The 24,660-nt window shown below is 39.5% G+C and overlaps 1 protein-coding gene and 1 pseudogene across 6 annotated transcripts in view; one reads left to right on the forward strand and one right to left on the reverse strand.

Annotated features, from left to right (window-relative positions):
• Nucleotides 1-24,660, reverse strand: part of USP18 (ubiquitin specific peptidase 18) — a 71,710-nt gene that overhangs the window by 46,454 nt on the left and 596 nt on the right. For 4 of the 6 annotated variants that reach the window (XM_041736676.1, XM_041736677.1, XM_041736671.1 and 1 more), the window contains exon 1: nt 842-1,021. The exons of the other annotated variants lie outside the window; for them this stretch is intronic. The gene's annotated coding sequence lies outside the window, so the exon portion shown is untranslated. Of the gene's footprint in view, nt 1-841; nt 1,022-24,660 lie in introns of those variants that run through there. 6 annotated transcript variants of the gene reach the window in all.
• Nucleotides 11,607-13,589, forward strand: LOC121480256 (annotated as a pseudogene).

Genomic DNA, 24,660 nt, shown 5'->3' on the forward strand with positions numbered 1-24,660 from the left:
AGGGTCTATTGACTAATATATGTAGTTAGAACTTGACTTTCTGGGAATCTGCTGAAAATCAATGAATGAATGAACGAACAAGCAAACAGCCAGCCAGCCAGCCAGCCAAACCAACCAACCAACCAACCAACACCTCAGAAGGTTTCAAGACACGTGCCTACAAAGGATCACGGATCATTACAAAACTGAAAACATCAGTATCTGCTTTGCCAAGTTGGCCCTAGGAGATTCTACAGGATATTATAGAGTTGTCACCAAATGTAGCTCCTTTACTATTGAGAAGTTCTCACTCTCTTACGTAGGTAAAGACCAGATAAAAATGAATATAAAAATCTTGCTGTTCTGGGCAGGTAAAAGAATAAAAATATTGTCTTTTCTTCTCTGTTCACAATCTCTTCTCAAGAGTAGACTACCAATGCAAGAAAACTTTGGCATTTTAAGAGAGAAGAGCTAAATCTCAACGTTATACCAGTGTACTTGTAAAACTCACTTCTCCCAATCTCAGTCTGTCCAGACAGTGCATAAAATTCCATTTCAAAAAGTCTCCTTCAGGGACACCTGGGTGGCTCAGCGGTTGAGCGTCTGCCTTTACCTCGGGGCATCATCCCAGGGTCCTGGGATCAGGTCCCACATCGGGTTTCCTGCGGGAAGCCTGCTTCTCCCTCTGCCTATGTCTCTGCCTCTTTCTTTCTCTCTCTCTCTGTCTCTCTCTGTCTCTTTCTGTCTCTCATGAATACATAAATAAAATCTTTAAAAAAAAAAGGATCAATCTGAGGGTTGATGGAGGGAGGTTTGTGGAGGATGGGCTAGATGGGGGATGGGCATTAAACAAGGCACTTACCTGCAATGCCGTGGATGGAACTAGAGAGTTTTATCTGTCCGATAAAGACAAATATGTATCATATGTGGAATTTAAGAAACAAAACATAGGGGAAGGGAAGGAAAAATAAGTTAGAAACAGAAAGGGCAAACCATAAAAGATTCTTAACTATAGGAAACACATTGAGGGTTGCTGGAGGGGAGGGGGTTAAGGAGATGGGGTAGCTGGGTGATAAGCATGAAGGAAGCACATGATGGAATGAGCACTGGGAGGATGACAGAACATGAAAGACTCCTAACTCTGGGAAATGACCAAGGGGTAGTGGAAAGGGAGGTGGGCGGGGGGGTTGGGGTGACTGGGTGACAGGCACTGAGGGGGGCACTTGACAGGATGAGCACTGGGTGATATGCTATATGCTGGCAAATTGAACTCCAATTTAAAAAATAATAAAATAATAAAAATAAATAAAAATTAAAAAAAAGAATGAGCACTGGGTGTTATATGCAACTGATGAATCACTAAATTATACCCTGAAACTAATAATATACTATATGTTAAGTATATTGAATTTAAATAAAAATAAATTAAATTGAATTTAAGTAAAAATTTAAAAATAAATAAATAGGGCACTTGTGATGAGCACTGGGTGTTATATGTAAGTGATGAATCACTGAATTCTATTCCAAGAAACCAATATTGCACTGTATGTTAACCAATAAAATTAAAAAACAAAAAGATAAATCTTAAAGGGAAAGAAATGTTCGGCTTATAAAGCTCTAGGGTTATAAGTGAAAACTAAACTATACATTCCTTATCTCTCCCACATGTTTCCGTTTTTTTTCTTCTTTAGAGCAGACAGCCATATGCTTTTTCCTGTAGGTTCTCTACTCTGCCAAATAGCACAACATTCACTAAGGGGGTCCAGACCAGAAACCTAGGTATCTCTTTTCTTCTCACCCCCAGGCCCAATCATTAAGGACTGTCAATTCTACCACTTAAAGGTTGCTCACAGGCATTCTCCTTGCTAACCATACCCTTGACTTCCTGGGAAACCTGTCCTGGCTCCTCAGCTGAGCCTCCACATTGTCTATGTGTCCGTGCAGTTTGTACTCAGAGCTCTTCAAATAATTGGTTTGCTATATTCTACTGTGGGGAATAGCTATGTCTCCACTTGTACTGGAGAGTGGTGCACCACTCAGACTCTTCCTGCAAGGCAGACATGATTTCTCAGGCAGCACTGGTTGACAGCTCCCCACTGAATCCCTGTCCAGTAATTTACCCTTGAGAAGAAATGTATCCCTATCCAGTGACTGGACAATAGAGAGTATAAAAGTCTTATCACCTTGCCTCAAGGTGATATAGCTCTGAGGGGCCATCCAGCCCCTTAAGATCACCTAAGCCCTCAGATGCAACTATCTGCCAGGACAACTCCTCCCTCTGCCCAACCCTGCTTTTCTCACCTCTCCAAATTGTTGTTCCCAAGGGTACTCCCCAGTAAACCTCCTGCATACACATCTCAGAGTTTCAGCATCTGACCTGAGACCCTAAATTGTGAACATCTGGAAGGCAGGGAATGTGTATCTTCAATTGCTACCATTACACTTTGCACAGAGCATAGTGAGAATTCAATAAATAACCACTGAATGAATGAATGAATGAATGAATGAATAATGAACGAATGAACACATACATGAATAAGGATCTATATGGAACAAAGAACTGTTTTCAAATATCGAAAAGACTATCATGTGGAAGAGACACGATTAGATTTAATTATATTTCTTGTCTTTGGGGCATGAGGGTGGGGGAGGTCAAATGATGTGATGTATGAAAACTATTAAGAAATAGATTTCATGGGATCCCTGGGTGGCGCAGCGGTTTGGCGCCTGCCTTTGGCCCAGGGAGCGATCCTGGAGACCCGGGATCGAATCCCACGTCGGGCTCCCGGTGCATGGAGCCTGCTTCTCCCTCTGGCTGTGTCTCTGCTTCTCTCTCTCTCTCTCTCTGTGACTATCATAAATAAATAAAGAAAAAAAATTAAAAAAAAAAAGAAATAGATTTCATTTCAAAATAAAGAACTTTCTCACAGCTGGCAAGCCAACTCCAGAAGCAGTAATTTGTATGTAAGCAGAGGCTAGGCAAGCAAGCCCTTGAAAGAGAATGTAGAAAAGAACTGAATGATGGGTGGAGGCTGAGATCTGTTGTTTACCTTCCAAACCTGAAGCCTCTGATCCCCTCTAGATATTCATTTTAATTCAAGTGGAAGCATTCAAATGTGTCCCACTGAATTATGTATTCTGGAGAATTACCATCGCAGCTGCAGAGAGAAATCACTGTTGTTCCTAGAGAAGACAGTCCCCTTATACATATATAAATACCCACCAAGGAAAGAAATATATACATTTTTTAATTTGTATTACAATTTTTAAGGTTGTTATTTTTCAGATAATGCTAACTTATAAAGAATATTTGTAAAATTCAGAAACATAAAATGAAGAAAACATACATCATTCATTATCCTAGGATTTGAGGATAACTACTACTTCGTATGCACCAAGTCTTTTTTCTTATGTATTTTTGTGTGTGTGAGAGAGAGAGAGAGAACAGGTGAGGAATACAGGGAGAGGGAGACAGAATCCCAAGCAGGCTCCACATTCAGCACAGAATCCCACTCGGGGCTTGATCCCATGACACTGAGATTGTGACCTGAGCCGAAATCAAGAGTTGGATGTTTAACCAACTGAGCCCCCTAGGTGTCCTTTTTCCTAAATATGTTTTACATGGCTGATATTTTACTTTTTTCTCATTTCACATTATAACATGAATTTTCCCAAGGTCTTCATAAATACCTTTTGATGACTGATACAACAATAAAACATTGTGAAGTATTCTGGTTCTTTTTCAATATTTTACAATTATAACAAATACACTTTGGTGAACATTTTTAGGCATGAAACTTTTTTCTACCTATTTGATGTTTTTTCATGCAAACTAACACAACAAAACTTAGCTATAAATGAGGTCATATTAACCACGTAACCCAAATTCCCCCCTACTCTTTTACTTTCTCCTGACAACACAGACTTCAGCCACCCATAAATGCTCCCAGGCATATTTTGGAATCTTAAGAGGAGTCTCTTATGTGTTTTGGAACAAGGTGACAACCACTGTACCCTGCCTCTGCCCACTCCCGAATTTCCACTACGCCTGCAAGGCAATGCAAGGTAAAACAATCAGTGAATTAAGGTTCCTTCCTATTTCCAAGTAGGGGCTTGATGTGGAAGTGGGATACATGCCCAGGTCCTCCCACTGCCCTGTGCCCTTCGATTTCACCAAATTCCTTCTGAAAGGGCTTCACCCTCTGCCTGCAGCTGCTCTCTGTCCAGGGCTTTCAGTCCTGTGCCCAGGTCTAAGTTGGGAAGCATAAACTATCCTGTCTTCTCTACGTGTCTACCCAGGGGCATACATGCAAGATTTCCTTATTTGTTCCCCTCTTTCCATGCAAGTAAATCTGCAGCCCTCTAACTATTCTGATCATCAGAAACAACCAGACATTTTATCAAGGTTTAGGACAGATGCTTAGAAATGTAATTATAGGGGATTCCTGGGTGGCTCAGCCGTTTGGCACCTGCCTTTGGCCCGAGGTGTGATCTTGGAGTCCCGGGATCGAGTCCCACATTGGGCTCCCTACATGGAGCCTGCTTCTCTCTCTGCCTGTGTCTCTGCCTCTTTCTGTCTCTCATGAATAAATAAATAAAAATCTTTAGAAATGTAATTACAATAGGATAATTGGGTAATGGGTATTAAGCCTCAAGGGCATGTGATGTGATGAGCACTGGGTGTTATACACAACTAATAAATTATTGAATACTACATCTGAAACTAACGATAATTGAATTTAATTTTTAAAAAGCAATGTAATTACAAGGTTGAAGTATACAATGTTTGAGATTCTTAATATATGTTGCTAAATACCTTGTACCAGTTTATACACCAACCAGTGGGGTGTGAGCAACCCATCAGAACCCAAGGGTTAAATGAAATAACCTAAGTTCATTGATGTTTACAAGTACAGGCTTTCTGGAAAAAAGTGAGTCTTGAATTAGGTTTATTAAAGAAGAAAGAGTATAGTTTGAAATAAGGGGCATCCTGAGGCAAGGCAGGTGATATGCAAGGATCAGTGGTTGGAGAAGAGAATATGGGGAAAAGTGTACAAAGGATCATATAAGCAGATTTGCATAAGTAAATCCAAACCAGGATTAGAATAAAATGTAAAAATTCCAAAATTTTATTTTTATAAAAAGTAACTGGCCACTAGTAGTGAGGGAAATGCAAATCATGACCACAATGAGATACCATTTTATACTATTCAATTGGCAACAATGAAGAATTCTGACTGAACCAAGTGTTGGAGAGGATGTGAATAAATAGGATCGTTTATATACTACCAGGGAAGGCATGCAAAATGGTACAATCACGTGGGAAAACAATTTGGTATCATCTTCTAAGGTTAAACATTCACTTAACTTCAACCAAAAAATTCCAAAGGAAATTCTTACATGAAAAAAATAAATAAATAAAAAATAAAAATAAAAATAAAAATAAAGAAATTCTTACATGTCCCTGCAGACATATAAAAGAAAGTTCTTAGCAGTACTGTTTATAATAGCAAAAACATGGGGGAGGGCAGCCCAGGTGGCTCAGTGGTTTAGCACTGCCTTCAGCCCAGGGCCTGATCCTGGAGACCCGGGATCGAGTCCCACGTCAGGGTCCCTGCATGGAGCCCACTTCTCCCTCTGCCTATGTCTCTGCCTCTCTCTCTCTCTCTCTTCCTCATGAATAAATAAATATTTTTTAAAAACATGGGGGAAAAAAATCCAAGCTTTCAATCCAATGACAGAAGAATGGGTGCATATGCTGTAATAAAGTTATACAATGAAATAATATTCATCAGTTGCATATGAATGAACTACAGTACATGTCATAATATGGTGACTCTTAGAAACATAATAAGTCAAAATATATTCAAATTCAAGGAGTCAAAATATATTCAAACTCAAAATATATTCAAACTATGTTGTTTAGGCATCAATGTATATGTGTATGATAAAGTTTTTTAGATAAATAATGAAAACTGCAAGGATCAGATGTGACTGACCTGTGATGGGGAGGAAGACAGATGAGACCAGTGGAGAGCATGTTATTGCTAGCAACAGTCTAGTTTGGGGGTGAGGAGGCTTCCTAAAGGTTTTATTATTAATTAAGTAATTAATTGGAACTTGGAGTCAAGGTTAATGGTCTGAGGAAGACATGGTCTAACACAGGCCTGAAAGAATCATTCCCTCTGCACAGAATTTATACCACAGCTCAAGCAGTTAAGGCAGAATTAACACAACTGATGACAAATCTGAACTTATGACAAGTCACTTTGTGTACTTTCCCCAGCAACACTGAGTTTTAATTGATTATGATGAGGAGTCCTGAAAGGCAGATGTGCTGTCACAAAGCTCTTAATGTAGTGTGTTCTAGTGGAAAAAATTAAGCCAAACTAAGTTTGGGTATGTAGGCACTGTCCCCTAGTGGAATATGTGAAGAATATCCAGGTGGAAATGAGGTGAAGAAAGACTGCCAAGCAGTATACCAAGTAAATAAAAGTGAGCACACATTAAACAACATATAATAGAGAGGAGCCAAGATGGTGGAATTGTAGGGGTCCTCATTTCAGCTAGTCCCCTCAATTTAGCTAGATAACTATCAAGCCATCATGAACACATGAATTCAACCTGAGATATAAGGAAAGAATGGCTGGAACTTTACAAATAGAAAAGTGCCCACTTTTTGCAAGGTAGGACTGAGGAGAAGAGAAATGGAGGGGATATATCAGAAGACAAACGGTGGGGGAGGGAGCCATTGTAAGCCGCCACAGAAAAATGATGCAGCCCTGGAGCTCAAAATCAGGACCTATAGAAATCTGCTCCTGTGAGTTATCTCCCTGCCTGAAAGGTGCTCAGTGGTGAAGTGGGGCAGAATTGCAGGTTGGACAGGGCGGGTCTCAATATCCCTGGAGCCACAGAAAGAACAGGGGTGCCTGAGCCAGCAGAGTTCCCAAGCACTGGAGCAGGAAATGGGTTTAGGTCAGTAAGTCTGGGAGAAGGCTCAGCTTCTTGTGCCATAAACCATTAACTGCCAAGGGATCAGGTGACCACTCTCTGTGCTGGATCCCTACAAAGGACTGGAACACAGCACCTTTCTCTGGGAGAGGCAGAGCCGGCACACACTGTTGGGGTAAACACTTTCCATCCAAGAGCCCTGCAATGGACAGAAGCAGGGTGATCCTCCACTTTCACTGGGAGGGGTGGGAAAGGTGTGCATACAAGCAGGCAAAAGCCCCACTGGGGCTCTGCAAATTGCACAAATCAGTGTCCCCCCTGTCCCCTCCCCCAGGATCTGAGCGGGTGGACACGATAGGAGTCTGTAGTTTGGCACATGCCATTTTTTTTTCTTTTTCCTTTCACTTTCAAAAGAGGCCCAAAAGAAACAAACTAGGGGTGGTGGAAGGGGAGGAGGGCGGGAGATGGGGGTGACTGGGTGACGGGCACTGAGGGGGGCACTTGACGGGATGAGCACTGGGTGTTATTCTGTATGTTGGCAAATTGAACACCAATAAAAAATAAATTTATTATTTTAAAAAAAAAGAGGCCCAAAAGACCCCAGGAACAAAGACCTCACATGGCAAACTGCATACACTGAGCCCAGCCACTTAGCAAGGGGCAGGGGCATCTCCACCCAGGCACAGACACCTGAGAATCAGCCCAGTAGGCCCCTCCCCCTCCCCCAGAAGACCACCTGGAAGAACAGGCAAACAACAAGTTTACTGACAAAGCCTCGCTGGAAAACTCCAGGACTGAGGGAAAATCGTATGTAGAAATCAAGGTTTCTCTCTTATGATGTGTTTATATTTCAGGTTAAAATTTTCCAATATTTTTTTCTTTTCTCTCATCTCAGTTTAGTATATTATCAATTCTTCAGTTTTAAGTTTTCTTCTTTTTTAACTTTGATATTTCACAATTACATGTTATACATAGATTCATTTCTGGCTAACTTTTCACCATATTCCATTTTAATTTTATATATATATTGCTTTTTAATATAATTTTGGAATTTAGTACTTTCTAACAGACAGACCAAAATACACTCAGAACCAATTGGATCATTTTGGTCCACTCTGTGAGATTATATTCTCTCTCTCCACACTTCCCTGCATTTTTCTCTTTTTTTCTTTTTTGTGTTGTTGTCTTTCTATATAAGTTTTGTTTTTTTTTTTATAATTTTGGAATTTAGTACCTCCTAACAAATGGACCAAAATACACTCAATCAAGGGGATCACTGTTTTGGTCCACTCTTTGACATTATATTCTCTTCCCCATTTTTATTTGTTTTTCTTTTTACTTGTATTTTTTTTTTTATTTTCTGGTCCTTACCGTCTTCAGAACTGTCTAGTGTGTATTTTGCTTGGGTCATGGTTGATATTTTTGACTCTGCTCACTTGTACATCATTCTGCACTGGACAAAATGACTAAAAGGAAGAATTCACCACAATTTTAAGAAAAAACCAGAGGTAATACTCTCTGCCACGGATCTAATGGATATGAATCCAAGTAAAATGTTGGAGATGGAATCAGGATTACAATTATAAAGTTACCAGTTGGGCTTGAAAAAAAGCATACAAGACTCTAGAGAATGTCTTAGTGCAGAAAAGAGATCTAATCAGGATGAAATATTTTTAAAAACCTATGAAATGCAATCTAAGCTGGATGCTCTAACAGCTAGGGTAAATGAAGCAGAAGAGAGAATAAGTGACTTAGAGGACAAGTTGATGAAAAGGAAGGAAACTGAGAAAAATAACTAAGAGTCCATGAAGAGAGGCTCCAAGAAATGTGTTAGTTTGAAAAACAATAATAACATCCATATTATCAGAATTCCTGAGGCTGCAGAGAGAAAGAGGACCAGAAGGTATATTTGAGCAAATCACAGATGAGAACTTCCCCAATCTGGAGAAGGAAACAGGCATTCACTTCCAAGAGCTAGAGAGGACATCTCCCAAAACCAACAAAAATTGATCAACACCCAGACATAATAGTGAAGCTTGCAAATTTCAGATAAAGAGAAAATCCTGAAAGCAACTCAAGACAAGAGACTCTTAATATACGAGGAAAAATATTAGATTGACAGAAGACCTATCCTCACAGACCTATCAGGACAGAAAGGGCTGGCATGATATATTCAGGGCACTAAATGAGAAAAATATGGAGCCAAGAATACTTTAACCAGCAAGTTTGTCATTCCTAATGGAAGGAGAAATAAAGAGCTTTCAGGACAGACAGAAACTGAAAGAATATGTGACTACCAACCCAGCTCTGTAAGAAATATTAAGGGGGATTCTGTAAGTGAAGAGGGAGCCCAAAGAAACAGAGACAGTCTGCAGAAACAGGGACTGTACAGGTAATACAATGGCTCTAAATTCCTATCTTTCAATGTTACAATAAATTTGAATGGGCTAAATGCTCCAGTCAAAAGACACAGGATATCAGATTGGATGAAAAAGCAAAACTCATCTTTATGCTATCTCAAAAAACTCATTTTAGACCTCAAGACACCTTCAGACTGAAAATGAGGGAGTGGAGAACCATTTACCATGCAAATGGACCTCAAAAGAAAGCTGAGGTAGTAATCCTCACATCAGATAAATTAGTTTTTATTTTATTTTATTTTTTAAAGGTTTTATTTATTTATTCATGAGACACAGAGAGAGAGAGAGAGAGAGAGAGAGAGAGAGAGAGAGAGGCAGAGACACAGGCAGAGGGAGAAGTGGGCTCCATGCAGGGAGCTCGATGTGGGACTTGATCCTGGGACTTCAGGATCACACCCTGAGCCGAAGGCAGGTGCTAAACCACCAAGCTATCCAGGGATCCCTAAATTAGTTTTTAAATCAAAGATTGTAGTAATAGATGAAGAAGGACATTATATCATACTTACAGGGTCTATCCAACAAGAACACCTAACAATTATAAAGATTTACGCTCCTAATATGGGAGCAGCCAATCATATCAGCCAATTAATAACCAAAGTAAAGAAACACATAAATAATAATACATTATTGGGGGATCCCTGGGTGGCGCAGCGGTTTGGCGCCTGCCTTTGGCCCAGGGTGCGATCCTGGAGACCCGGGATCAAATCCCACATCGGGCTCCAGGTGCATGGAGCCTGCTTCTCCTTCTGCCTATGTCTCTGCCTCTCTCTCTGTGTGTGTGTGACTATCATAAATAAAAAAAAAATTTTTTAAATAATACATTATTGGTAGTAAACTTCAACACTCCACTCTTAGCAAAGGATATTCTAAACAGAGGATCAACAAAGAAACAAGGGCTTTGAATGACACACTGAACCAGATAGACTTCACAAATATATACAGAATATTCCATCCTAATGCAAGAGAATACACATTCTTCTCAAGTGTACATGTAACTTTCCCCATAATAGACCACATATTGGATCACAAATCAGGTCTCAATTTATACCAAAAGATTAAGATAATCCCCTGCAGGGGATCCCTGGGTGGCGCAGCGGTTTAGCGCCTGCCTTTGGCCTAGGGCGCGATCCTGGAGACCCGGGATCGAATCCCACATCGGGCTCCCGGTGCATGGAGCCTGCTTCTTCCTCTGCCTGTGTCTCTGCCTCTCTCTCTCTCTCTGTGACTATAATACATAAATAATAAATAAAAATTAAAAAAAATTAAAAAAAAAGATAATCCCCTGAATATTTTCGGACCACAATGCCTTGAAACTAGAACTCAATCACAAGAAGAAATTTGGAAGAAACTAAAACACATGGAGGTTAAAGAGCATCCTACTAAAAGATGAATGGGTCACCCAGGAAATTAGAGAAGAATTAAAAAGGTTCATGGAAAATAATGAAAATGAAAATATAACTGTTCAAAATCTTTGGGATACAGCAAAGGTGGTCCTAAGAGGGAAATACATTTCAGTAACAGCCTCTCTCAAAAATTAAAAAAAATATCAACTACACAAGCTAGCCTTACACCTAAAGGAAATAAAGAAAGAACAGCAAATAAAGCCTCAACCAAGCAGAAGAAGAGAGATAATAAAGATTGAGCAGAACTCAATGAAATAGAGACCAGAAGAACAGTAGAACAGATCAATGAAAGCTGGTTCACTGAAAGAATTAATTAGACAGATAAACCCCTACCCAGACTTATTAAAGAGAAAAAAAGATTCAAATTAATAAAATCATGAATGAAAGAGGAGAGATCACAACCAACACCAAGGAAATACAAAAAATTTTAAAAACGTATTATGAGTAACTATATGCCAACAAATTAGGCAGGAATGGGAAGAAATGGATGCATTCTTGGAAACCTACAAATTACCAAAACTGAAACAGGAAGGAATAGACAACCTGAACAGACCAATAACCATCAAGGAAATTGAAGCAGTCATCAAAAACCTCCCAAGAAACAAGAGTCCAGGGCCAGATGGCTTCCCAAAGGAATTCCACCAAACATTTAAAGAACAACTAATACCTATTCTATGGAAGCTATTTCAAAAGATAGAAATGGAAAGAAAACTTCCAAACTTGTTCTTTGAGGCCAGTGTTACTCTGGCCTCAAAACCAAACAAAGACCCTACCAAAAAGGAGGCCCACCACAGCTTTTGCAGTGGGAGATGGTGGCCACTAGAGCCCAAGAGGGGAATTTTCCTCTGCCAGGATGGCTTCTAGAAGGTAAACTTTGAGCTTCAGTGAAAGGCATCAGAAATCAGTAGATATAAATCACTGCAAACAATTGTAATCACTAAGAAAGATATAGAATAATGTCAGGGGCCAGGTGGTGCAGAATGAAAATGATGACTGCGTGGAGCACAAGAGATTCCTCAGATTATTACAGAATGAACAATTTGAGTTGGATATGGAAGAGGCCATTCAAAAGGCAGAAAAAAACAAAAGACTGAGGAACTCCAGCTTGAACAAGAAGAAAAATTGGCTGTGAAATTGGCAAAACTAAAACATGATAGTCTAACGGATAAAAAGATGAGGCGACAAATAAGAGAAAACAGTATTAAGCTCAGAGAATTGAAGAAAATTAAAAGCAGCTTACATGAATAAAGAAAGGGCAGCTCAGATTGCAGAGAAGGATACCATTAAATATGAGCAAATGAAACAGTGTGCTGAAATAGCCAAAACCATGATGGAATAACATAAGAGAGCAATAAAGGAAGAGACTGCTGCAGAGGACAAAAGAAATAAAGTAAAAACACAGTATTATCTGGACTTAGAGAAACAACTTGAAGAACAAGAAAAGAGAAAGCAGGAAGTGTATGAGCAGTTCCTGAAAGAGACACTCATGATTGATGAAATTGTTTGGAAAATCTATGAAGAAGATCAATTGGAAAGACAACAAAAGTTAGAAAAAATGAATGTAACTCAAAGGTATATAGAAGAGTTTCAGAAAGAAGAAGGAAGAAGTGTGATAAGATGGAAGAAAAAAACAGAAAAATCATAGAATTTGCCAACATGCAGCAACAAAGTGAAGAAGATCGGATGGGCAGCGCGGGTGGCTCAGCCCGGGTGGCTCAGCGGTTTAGCGCTGCTTTCAGCCCAGGGCCTGATCCTGGAGACCTGGGATCAAGTACCATATTGGGTTCCCTGCATGGGGCCTGCTTCTCCCTCTGCCTGTGTCTCTGCCTCTCTCTCCCTATGTCTGTCTCTCATGAATTAATAAATAAAATCTAAAAAAAAAAAAAAAGAGGGATCCCTCGGTGGCACAGCAGTTTAGCGCCTGCCTTTGGCCCAGGGCGCGATCCTGGAGACCCGGGATCGAATCCCACGTCGGGCTTCCGGTGCATGGAGCCTGCTTCTCCCTCTGCCTGTGTCTTTGCCTCTCTCTGTGTGACTATCATAAATAAATAAAAATTTAAAGAATAAATAAATAAATAAAAAGAAAGGAAGAAGATTGGATGGCAAAAGTTCAAGAAAATGAGGGGAAAAGGCTACAGCTTCAGAATATGCTGACTCAGAAACTGGAAGACATGCTGTGGCAACGTGAAGATCTGGAACAAGTGAGACAAGAATAATACCAGAAAGAACAAGCTGAAATACATAAGATGAAACTAAAAGAGAAAGCAGAAGAGAAATTGAGAAAGCAAAAGAAGTTGAAGCAAAATTTTATAGAATAAATGGCCATGAAGGAACTAGTTCTCCAGGCTGCCAAAAGGAAGAGTAAAATTTTTGAAAGGCTATGCTTGCTAAGTTTGCTGAGGATGATCAGATAGAACTGATGAATGCTCAGAAACAAAGAATGAAGCAACTAGAACACAGGAGGTCTGTGAAAAAACTCACTGAAGAACGTCATAACCAGTCCCTTACAAACAACATGAACTGGAAGAATGGCAGTTGTAGCAAAGAAGACAAGGATGCATTAATGGAATTATTAAAGAAGACTAAAACTTCTTAGAGAACATGCTACAAAATTACTAGGATATCTCCCTTCAGGGGTATTTAAAAAAGAGAATGATATCAATATGCTTGGTGAAGAATTTAGAAAAAGGAATGGAATTTGTGAAGACAAGTGATACCATCAAGATTTGGTGGCAGCCTGGGTGGCTCAGCAATTTAGCACCGCCTTTGGCCCAGGGCATGATCCTGGAGACCTGGGATCGAGTCCCACGTCAGGTTCCCTGCACTGAGGGGGGCACTTGACGGGATGAGCACTGGGTGTTACGCTGTATGTTGGCAAATGGAACTCCAATAAAAAAACACACACAAGGGGATCCCTGGGTGGCTCAGCGGTTTGGTGCCTGCCTTTGGCCCAGGGCACGATCCTGGAGACCCGGGATCGAGTCCCACGTCGGGCTCCTGGCATGGAGCCTGCTTCTCCCTCCTCCTGTGTCTCTGCCTCTCTCTCTCTCTCTCTATGTCTATCATGAATAAATAAATAAATCTTTTAAAAAAAAAAAAACACACACACACAAAATTGGTAAAACATGGATTGTTTTTACCGCTAGATGTCACTATAACTTTCATTTTATGGATTCACTATCACTGAAATGTAATCTATTTGGATTTTCTAAAAGCATCTCTGTAATTCATGATTTGTAAACAATTATAAGAAAATATTTTCTTTATGATTTTAAAAATTACAGAATATTTTTAGCTGCAAAATTGATTTTAGTCAAACTCTTGTACTGATAATTTGAAGATCTGAGTTCCATACCACATCACAACCTCCATATATAAAAATACATGATGGGCCAAACTCAGGAAACTAATTTCTCCATACAACTTGTGCTGCTTAGAGCTTCTCCTGCATCTTCATTCAGACTATAGCTCCATAAGTATTTGTGTTTTAGGAACCTTACTCCTGGAATAAAGGGGAAAGGAGAGAAAATGAGTGGGAAATATCAGAGAGGGTAATAGAACATGAGAGACACCTAACTCTGGGAAATGTACTAGGGGTGGTAGAAAGGGAGGTGGGCGGGGGTTGGGGGTGACTGGGTGATGGGCACTGAGGGGGGCACTTGGCGGGATGAGCACTGGGTGTTATGCTATATGTTGGCAAATCGAACTCCAATAAAAAAATATACAAAAAAAAAAAAAAAAGAAAAGAAACTCAACATGCTAAAAAAAAAAAAATGGAACCTTACTTCCCATATTTGGCCAAAGTATCTTTTTCTTTATACTCTAAAGAAAGAGAATGTTAAGACTGAGGAATTTCAAAGGGCTTTATTGTCAATAAGAACTTAACAGAATTTCTATCACACAAACTATCATTTATGAACTAAAGCTGAATAACTAGAACATAACGGGCAAGTGGGTCACAAGAAAGAACCAAAAGTTAAATTCTTATTATTTTACAAAATATTTCCTTTAATAATTACATGTCAATTCTGTATCCCCTAAATCTAAACAGGGATTTCTCCAGAGTTGCTTTGATTTCATTTGCTTTTCACCAACTATCTTCCTTACTTATAAAGAGTAAAAATACTTTAATTATAAAGTAGATCATTTATGAATTTCCCCATTCAAGTGCCTGGATAAATTCCTCTTCAGTGAAAGACACCATCTTGGCAGCTTCAATATGTATCTGCGTTTATAACAGATCAATATTGTTTTAGTATTAAGAGTAGACCACAGAACAATAGGAAATTGATAAAGGTGTGTGCATAAATATGCTATCAAATTATAAGCTCTGTTGAAATGTGTACTCGAATTCCAACAAACATATTTGAAATAATTTTTTAAAAGACCCTATCAAAACGAACTAGGGGTGGTGGAAGGGGAGGTGGGTGGGGGTGGGGGTGACTGGGTGATGGACACTGAAGTGGGCACCTGACAGGATGAGCACTGGGTGTTATTCTATATTTTGGCAAATTGAACACCAATAAAAAATAAATTTATAAAAAAAAACAAAATAAAATAAAAGCAAAGCCAACTTAAAAAATAAATAAATAAATAAATAAATAAATAAATAATAATAAAAGACCCTATCAAAGGCAGCCTCGGTGACTCAGCGGTTTAGCGCCGCCGCCTTTGGCCCAGGGTGGGATCCTGGGGACCCAGGATCAAGTCCCATTTCGGGCTCCCTGCAGGGAGTCTGCTTCTCCCTCTGCCTGGTCTCTCTCTCTATGTCTCTCATGAATAAATAAACTTTTAAAAGACCCTATCAAAAAGGAAAATTAGATACCAATGTCCCTGATTAGCATGGATGTCAAAATACTCACCAAGAAGAGGATGCGGAGAAAAGGGAACCCTCTTACACTGTTGGTGGGAATGTGAAATGGTGCAGCCATTCTGGAAAACTGTGTGGAGGTTCCTCAAAGAGTTAAAAATAGACCTGCCCTACGACCCAGCAATTGCACTGTTGGGGATTTACCCCAAAGATACAGATGCAATGAAACGCCAGGACACCTGCACCCCGATGTTCATAGCAGCAAAGTCCACAATAACCAAACTGTGGAAGGAGCCTCGGTGTCCATCGAAAGATGATGGATAAAGAAGATGTGGTTTATGTATACAATGGAATATTCCTCAGCCATTAGAAACGACAAATACCCACCATTTGCTTCAATGTGGATGGAACTGGAGGGTATTATGCTGAGTGAAGTAACTCAATCGGAGAAGGACAAACATTATATGGTCTCATTCATTTGGGGAATATAAGTAATAGTGAAAGGGAATAGAAGGGAAGGGAGAAGAAATGGGTAGGAAATATCAGAAAGGGAGACAGAACATAAAGACTCCTAACTCTGGGAAATGAACTAGGGGTGATGGAAGGGGAGGAGGGCGGTGGGGGGGTGAATGGGTGACGGGCACTGAGTGGGCACTTGACGGGATGAGCACTGGGTGTTATTCTGTATGTTGGCAAATTGAATACCAATAAAAAAAAAAATTGGTTCCTCAGCGTCAGACAACAAAAAGCAATAAACGGTATGCCCAAATGGCAAAGAAGAAGTTAAACTCTGACTCTTCAGAGGTGACAAGATGCTGTGTATGAAGAACCCAAAAGACTCCACCCTAAAATTGCTAGAACTCTTACAGCAATTCAGCAATGTGGCAGGATATAAAATCAATGCACAGAAATCAATTGCATTTCTAAATTGTACACTAACAATGAGGCTGAAGAAAGAGAAATTAAGGAATCGATCCCATTTTCAATTGTGCCAAAATCTGTAAGACACCCAGGAATAAACCTAACCAAAGAGGTAAAGGATCTATACTCTAAAAACTACAAAAAGCTTATGAAATAAATTGAAGAAAATATAAAGAAATGGAAAACACTTCATGCTCACGGATTGGAAGAATAAATATTGTGAAAATGTCTATGCTACCCAGAGCAATTTACACATTCAATGCAATCCCTATCAAAATACCATGAGCTTCAGCGGTTTAGCGCCTGCCTTTGGCCCAGGGCGTGATCCTGGAGTCCCAGGATCGAGTTCCGCATCGGGCTCCCGGCATGGAGCCTGCTTCTCCCTCCTCCTGTGTCTCTGCCTCTCTCTCTCTCTATGTCTATCATAAATAAATAAATATATATATATATATATTTAAAAAAATACCATGAGCTTCCTTCACAAATAATCTTAAGATTTGTTTAGAACCAGAAAAGATTCCAAATAGCCAGAGCGATGCTGAGAAAGAATACCAAACCTGGGTATCACAATGTTCTCATATCACATCATATCATATCATAATATAGCTACTTTACAAGGCTGTGATCATCAAGACAGTACACTACTGGCACAAACACATACACATAGATCAATGAAACAGAACAGAGAACCCAGAAATGGACCCTCAACTCTATAGTCAAGTAATATATTCAACAGAGCAGGAAAGAATGTCCAATGGAAAAAAAGTCTCTTCAACTAACGGTGTTGGGAAAAGTGGACGGCAACATGCAGAAGAATGAAACTGGACCACTTTCTTACACCATACACAAAAATAAACTTAAAATGGATGAAAGATCTAAATGTAAAATAGAAATCCATCAAAATCATACAGGAGAACACAGGAAACAACCTTTTTGGCCTCAGCTGCAGCAACTTTTAGAAGATGTGTCTAAAGGCAAGGAAAACAAAAGGAAAAATGAACTATTGGGACTTCGTCAAGATAAAAAGCTTCAGCACAACAAAGGAAACAGTTGAAAAAACTAAAAGGCAACCTACAGAATGGGAGAAGATATTTGCAAGTGACAAATCAGACAAAGGGCTAGTATCCAAAATCTATAAAGAACTTATCAAACTCAACACCCAAAAAACAAAAATTCCAGTCAAGAAATGGGCAGAAGACCTGGACAGATATTTCTCCAGAGCAGACCCACACATGGCCAACAGACACATGAAAAATGCTCCGCATCACTTCCCATCAGAGAAATACAAATCAAACCCCTCAGGCCTCTCAGAACAGCTAAAGCGAACAACTCTGGAAACAACAGATGTTGGTAAGGATGTGAAGGGGAACCGTCTTACACTGTTGGTGGGAATGCAAACTGGTGAAGCCACTCTGGAAAAACAGTGTGGAGGTTCCCTCTAGTTAAGTTAAAAATAGAGCTACCCTCTGACCCAGCAATTGCACTACTGGGTATTTATCCAAAGGATACAAACATTGATTTGAAGGTGCATATGCACCACAATGTTTATAGCAACAATGTCTACAATGGCCAAACTATGGGAAGAGCTGAAATATCCATCAACTGATGACTGGAAAAAGAAGAAGTGAGATAGATGATATAGAAATAGATATATTTATATAGATATATAACGGAATATTACTCAGCCACTAAAAATGAATACTTACCATTTACATCAACATGGATAGAACTAGAGGGTATTATGCTAAGCAAAATAAGTCAGTCAGAGAAAGACAAATACCATCTGATTTCACTCATATGTGGAATTTAAGAAATAGAACAAATGAACATTGGGGAAGGGAAGGAAAAATAAGATAAAAACAGAAAGGGAAAAAAACATGAGAGACTCTTAACTATAGGAAACAAACTGAGGGCTGCTGGAGGGGAGGTGGGGGAGGATGGGGTAATTGGGTCATAGACATTAGGAGGGCACTTAATGTAATGAACACTGGATGTTATAAGCAACTGATGAATCACTGACCTCTACCACTGAAACTAATTATATAGTATTTGCTAACTAAATTGAATTCATTTTTTAAAGATTTTTTATTTATCTATTTATTCATGAGAGACACAGAGAGAGAGAGAGAGAGAGAGAGAGAGAGGCAGAAACACAGGCAGAGTGAGAAGCAGGCTCCATGCAGGGAGCCCAATGTGGGACTCCAGGATCACGCCCTGGGCTGAAGGCAGGCACCAAACTGCCAAGCCACCCAGGGATTCCCCTAAATTGAATTTAAATTAAAAAATTTTTAAGAGAAAAGAAAAGCAGGTCTCCAGACCGCAACATCAGCATTTTCTGGCAGTCTATTAAAAAGCATTTATTAGTCCCCAGTCAGGCCTATGGAATTGAATCTGCAGTTCAACAAGATTTCTGGCTATGTACATATGCCTTAAAGCTTGCGAAAATGTTCTAGACAGCAAGTACTAAAGAAGCTTAAGATGTCAAGGGTTGACCAGTGACATACAGGATTCAATGCCAGACGACAACCTTTTGGCGCCTGCCTTTGGCCCAGGGCACGATCCTGGAGACCCAGGATCGAATCCCACGTTGGGCTCCCGGTGCATGGAGCCTGCTTCTCCCTCTGCCTGTGTCTCTGCCTCTCTCTCTCTCTCTGTGACTACCATTAAAAAAAAAAAAAAAAAAAATATATATATATATATATATATATATATATAGTTTAAAAAAAAAAAGAAAATTGTTCTGTTAGTTTCTCTAAAAGTGCATGATTTCCTGGTTGTTTTATTTGCATTTAAGGAAGTCATTAGTGAAAACCTCATGTTGCTTATTTGCAAAAATATGGAAGATACAAAGCTTTTGGGAGCAGGTCTAGCGGTACCAACCAACTTTCCATACTTACCCATTTTACAAGTATTCCACACTCTGCCATTGGGAGTAAAAGCTGCTACAGCCAGCCTTGACACAAATTTGGCAACATGTATCACAACCTCAACAATGATCAGTCAACATCTGTCATTTCTGCCAGCCCACTGCCTGCCTTTAGGTAGCAAAATCACCTTTTCTTTTTAAAAAAAAGATGAATGGATAAAGAAGATGTGGTTTATGTATACAATGGAATATTACTCAGCCATTAGAAACGATAAATACCCACCATTTGCTTCCACATGGATGGAACTGGAGGGTATTATGCTGAGTGAAGTAAGTCAATCGGAGAAGGACAAACATTATATGCTCTCATTCATTTGGGGAATATAAATAATAGTGAAAGGGAATATAAGGGAAGGGAGAAGAAATGTGTGAGAAATATCCGAAAGGGAGACAGAACATAAAGACTCCTAACTCTGGGAAACGAACTAGGGGTGGTGGAAGGGGAGGAGGGCGGGGGGTGGGGGTGAATGGGTGACGGGCACTGAGGGGGGCACTTGACGGGATGAGCACTGGGTGTTATTCTGTATGTGGGCAAATTGAACACCAATAAAAAATTTATTATATAAAAAAAAAAATAAAAAATAAAAATAAAAAATATCTCCATTTTCATACTTTGATGATTAGGTAGAGCTCATCCCAACTGCTCACACCCACTCTCTGGCTCAAACATGATCCAGGTCTGACCACATGGTGTCCTCAGTGGCTGTTTTAGCAATGGTCATGTGATCTAATCAGAGCTGATCATCATCAACCCTTAGACTTGTCAGAAGGCATTCTGAGCTGGGAAAAAATAAATCAGATCATCCTTTCTACCACAGAAAGAAAATCCACCAGCCAAAGAAGAGCCACTAACAGAAAACAGAACCAAGAGATGGGAAAGAAACTGAGACAGAATTCTGAGGCCAAGAGAAGCCCTCAAGCTGCCCCCCCCACCAAATTTCTCCACTCAGGCTCTCCTCTGCTGATTTGGTTTTTGTTTTGTTTTTAAGATTTTATTCATTCATTAATTCATTCATTAATTCATTCATTTGAGAGAAAGAACACTTTAACACAAGCAGGGGGAGGGCCACAGGGAGAAGAAGAAGCAGACTCCCCACTGAGCAAGAAGCCTGACCCAGGACTCGATCTCAGGCCCCCAGGGTCATGATTTGAGCTGAAGGCAAACACTTAACTGACTCAGCCACCAGGTGCCCCTCCTCAGCTGTTTTTAAAATTGCTTTGTGGGAAGCCTGGGCAGCTCAGTGGTTGCCTTCAGCCCAGAGCATAATCCTGTAGTCTTGGGATAGAGTCCCACATCGGGCTCCCTGCATGGAGCCTGCTTCTCTCTTGGCCTATGTTCTGCCTGTCTCTCATGAATAAATAAATAAAAACTTTAAAAATAAAATAAAATTACTTTGAAAAAGCTTCCTGGGGCACCGGGGTGGCTCAGTGGTTGAGCGTCTGCCTTTGGCTCAGGACATGATCCCAGAGTCCCAGGACTGAGACCTACATCAGACTTCCCGCGGGGAGCCTGCTTCTCCCTCCGCCTATATCTCTGCCTTTCTCTGTCTCTCATGAACATATATAAATAAACTCTTAAAAAAATAAAAGGAAGAAAGGGAAAGCTTCCTGTTACTTGTAGCTGAAAGAGTACCAATTAATACTGATTAAAAAAGTAGTTGATGGGTGGAATAGGTGATGGGGATTAAGGAGTGCACTTGTTGTGATGAGCACTGGATGATGTATGGAATTACTGAATCACTGTATTGTACACCTGAAAGTAATATAAAACACTATGTTAATTATACTGGAATTAAAATAAAAACTTAATAAATAAAAAATAATCAGAGATACATATAAAGATCTATTTAAGAGATTCATTTTTATGGCCTATTTTCCTTATGCATTTTACAAATAAAATGAAACACTGATGAGGAAAAGTGCAGTATTTAGGAGAGTGAAATCACTCTATTACCATTTTGTCTATTCTTTTAAATATCTTTTTGTTCCTCCTTAATTAACATTAGATGATATTTCAAAGGGGGATTTTTTTGTTGTTGTCAACTGACAAAAAAAATAAAAGGATGCTTTCAAATCTAAGAGCTAAAGCACTACTTACATTGGCCAAAAGAAAAAAAAAAGGAAATTCAACAATAAAAGTTAACTAAATTATGACACACTAATAAAATGAAATACTATAGTGACATTAAAATCATTTTAGACTAAGAAAGATGGGAAAATGACTAATATTTCACTGAATAAAAAAGAAATTATTAAAAAAAAATCACATGGTATTAACTTAATATTTTAAACATAAATAGAACTAAGAGAGAGAGGAAAGCCTGGATGAAATATGCCAAAAATGTCAATTAAGAGTGATTCTCACTGGTGGGATTACAAATCATTTTTTAAAAATTATTTCTCTTAATTTCCAAACTTCTTGTAATTAATTAATATGCAATTTTAAAATAAGCAATAATTCATTTAGGGGACAGATTTAATATCTCTTAAAGGAACTTTTTGGCAATAGTGTTCCTATTCCAAATTCCAAAAAATTAACAAGTTAAGAATGAGAAGAATTGTTAGAATTTCTTTTTCTTAATTCTTTTACAAAATGTAAAGCAAATGTGAAAATCTGAAATTGGAAAACACCTAAACATATAATTGACATATATTAATAAATCAAGTTAAATGACCCAGATTATAACCTCTTTTACTTGGCATTTATTTTCAACAGTCATAAGCAGTCTTAATAGTCTCTTCACCTGGCTGGCTCAGTCAGTAGAGCATGGGACTCCTGGCCTTGGGGTTGTAAATTCAAGCCTCATGTTGGGTGCAGAGATTACTCAAAACAAAAAAAAATTAAAGGGCCGCCTAGGTGGCTCAATGGTTGAGCATCTGCCTCCAGCTCAGGATGTAGCCCCGAAGTCCTGGGATCGAGTCCCGCATTGGGCTCCCCACAGGGAGCCTGCTTCTCCCTCTGCCTGTGTCTCTGCCTCTGTGTGTGTGTGTGTGTGTGTGTGTGTGTGTCTCATGAATAAATAAAATTTTTAAAAAAATAAAAAATATTAAAAAATAAATAGTCCCTTAATAAATTAAATAAATAAAAAATAGTCTCATAGTCTTATAAGGCTCATCATGAAGGGTTAAACTAAGAGAGAAATGATGGCAGCTGGCAATTCCATGAGCAAGAAATAGGATTCTAAGACCACACTGAGGGAAATCTGATGAAACAGAGTAGAACAGGACCAGCCTGTGTTTTCCAGAGACATTGTTCTATACTCCACTAAGCCCTCAAAACTATTTATGTCAGCCCAATATAGCAGTAAAACCCAGTGAAGAGTATCATTTGGGTAAGCTGGCAGGTCAGATTCCAAAAGGGCAATCGTCAGAGCTGATCATAGAGGGGAAACAGGTAGGTGTGGCTACAAAATGAAGGAAAATGAAACCTAGAGGTCTAAGAAGGTTGGAGAAAGGCAGAGTGATCAGAGAACATGCGGCTGAACTAAGAAGGTGGCAAGAAGCATCAACCAGAGAAAAAAAGATGGTTTTATTTCAAGGAAAGTGAATTTTCAAACTCAAGCCCTGACTCAAAAAGTTTGCTCCAACAGACGATTTTTAGGGCAGTGAAATTATTCTGTATGATACTATAATGGTAGATACTCGTCATTATACATTTGTCAAAACCCATATGACACCAATAGTGAACCATGTTGTAAAGTATGAACTTTTGGTGATAATGATGGTGTCACTGTAGGCTCTTTAATTGCAGCAAATGTATCACTCTGGTGCCAGGTGTTAATAATGGTCTCGATGGGGCAGAGGGAGGGAATGATCTGTAGGAACTCTGTATCTCCCAACTTTGTTCAACTTTGCTGTGAACCTAAAATTGCTCTAAATGCAGTCCATTATTTTTTAAATGCTTTTTGGTTCCAAAGAACTAAACTAATTTGGCTCCCAACCTCCCCCAAATTTTTATCCTTAAAATAAGTAGGAGATGTGAATGATAGAAGCAGGTCTAAGTCCACCATCACTGTGGCCACAGAATCAATCAGTCTTCCAAGAAACAGCAAAAAATGTGATGCAGGAAAACTGAGTGGTCTGGGTCTCTACCTGGGCTGGGCTCTTCCCCACAACTAGGCTCTCCAGTCAGGAAAACTGACTGTCTTTAAATGGCCTAAAAGGAACAAAATTAACATGCCTATGACATGATACAAACCATATCACAGTCTTCCAAATCCAAATCATCATGGCAACAACAAATTTAGACCTTATCCTTAATCATGTGTTTTGCTTCTTGAGTAATGGTGATGTGCTGTGTACACCGCTTAGAGCACACCAGATGAAACCCCAAATAAGACGGAATGAATCTTGAGACTACTCTCTCCAAAAGAATCAACTCATGTGGAAGGCATTAGGATTTATCTTCTTTGAGGCTGTGTACATATTAAGTATTTCCCCTTTGCAAGCCCATCATTGTGTAAAAGTGCCAAAAGCACAACACATTATTAATAGTGAAAAAGGAAAAAAAAAACTTTTTTAAAGTTCTTTGATAGTGGGATCCCTGGGTGGTGCAGCGGTTTGGCGCCTGCCTTTGGCCCAGGGCGCGATCCTGGAGTCCCTGGATCGAGTCCCACGTCGGGCTCCCGGTGCATGGAGCCTGCTTCTCCCTCTGCCTGTGTCTCTGCCTCTCTCTCTCTCTCTCTGTGACTATCATAAATAATAAAATAAAAATTAAAAAAAAAAACATTTAAAAAAAAAAAAAGTTCTTTGATAGTGCTCCATAAATCAAGATGGAACTGCTCTCCTACTCCCTCCTACTTATTTTGTTCTTATGAACACGTTAGATAGCCTAGGTATCTAGATCTAAACTCCTCCCCACCTCACTGCCACCACATAACACTATAAAGAAATGTTTTTAAACATTTGCCTTATTTAAGGGGCACCCAGGTGGTTCAGTTGGTTAAGCCTCTGAGTCTTGATCTTGGCTCAGGTCACGATTGCAGGGTCCTGAGATTGAGCCCCCCACCACCACCCCCCCGCCGCTCCCCCCCTTGGGCTCTGCACTCAGGGTGGAGCCCACTTAAGGTTTTCTCTCTCCCTCTTCCAATGCCCCTTCCCCCCTCTAAAATTTTTAAATAAAATACTAAGTAAATAATTGCTTTGTTTTTCTGGAGTAATTTCAAAGTATAACTACCTCACTGCTATAAAATGTGCAGTTAAAGCTACCGCTTTAATTTTCAAACACTCTGAAACCCATATTTTCAAGAG

The sequence above is a fragment of the Vulpes lagopus genome, chromosome 21, assembly GCF_018345385.1.
Source record: "Vulpes lagopus strain Blue_001 chromosome 21, ASM1834538v1, whole genome shotgun sequence".
Lineage (NCBI taxonomy): Eukaryota > Metazoa > Chordata > Mammalia > Carnivora > Canidae > Vulpes > Vulpes lagopus.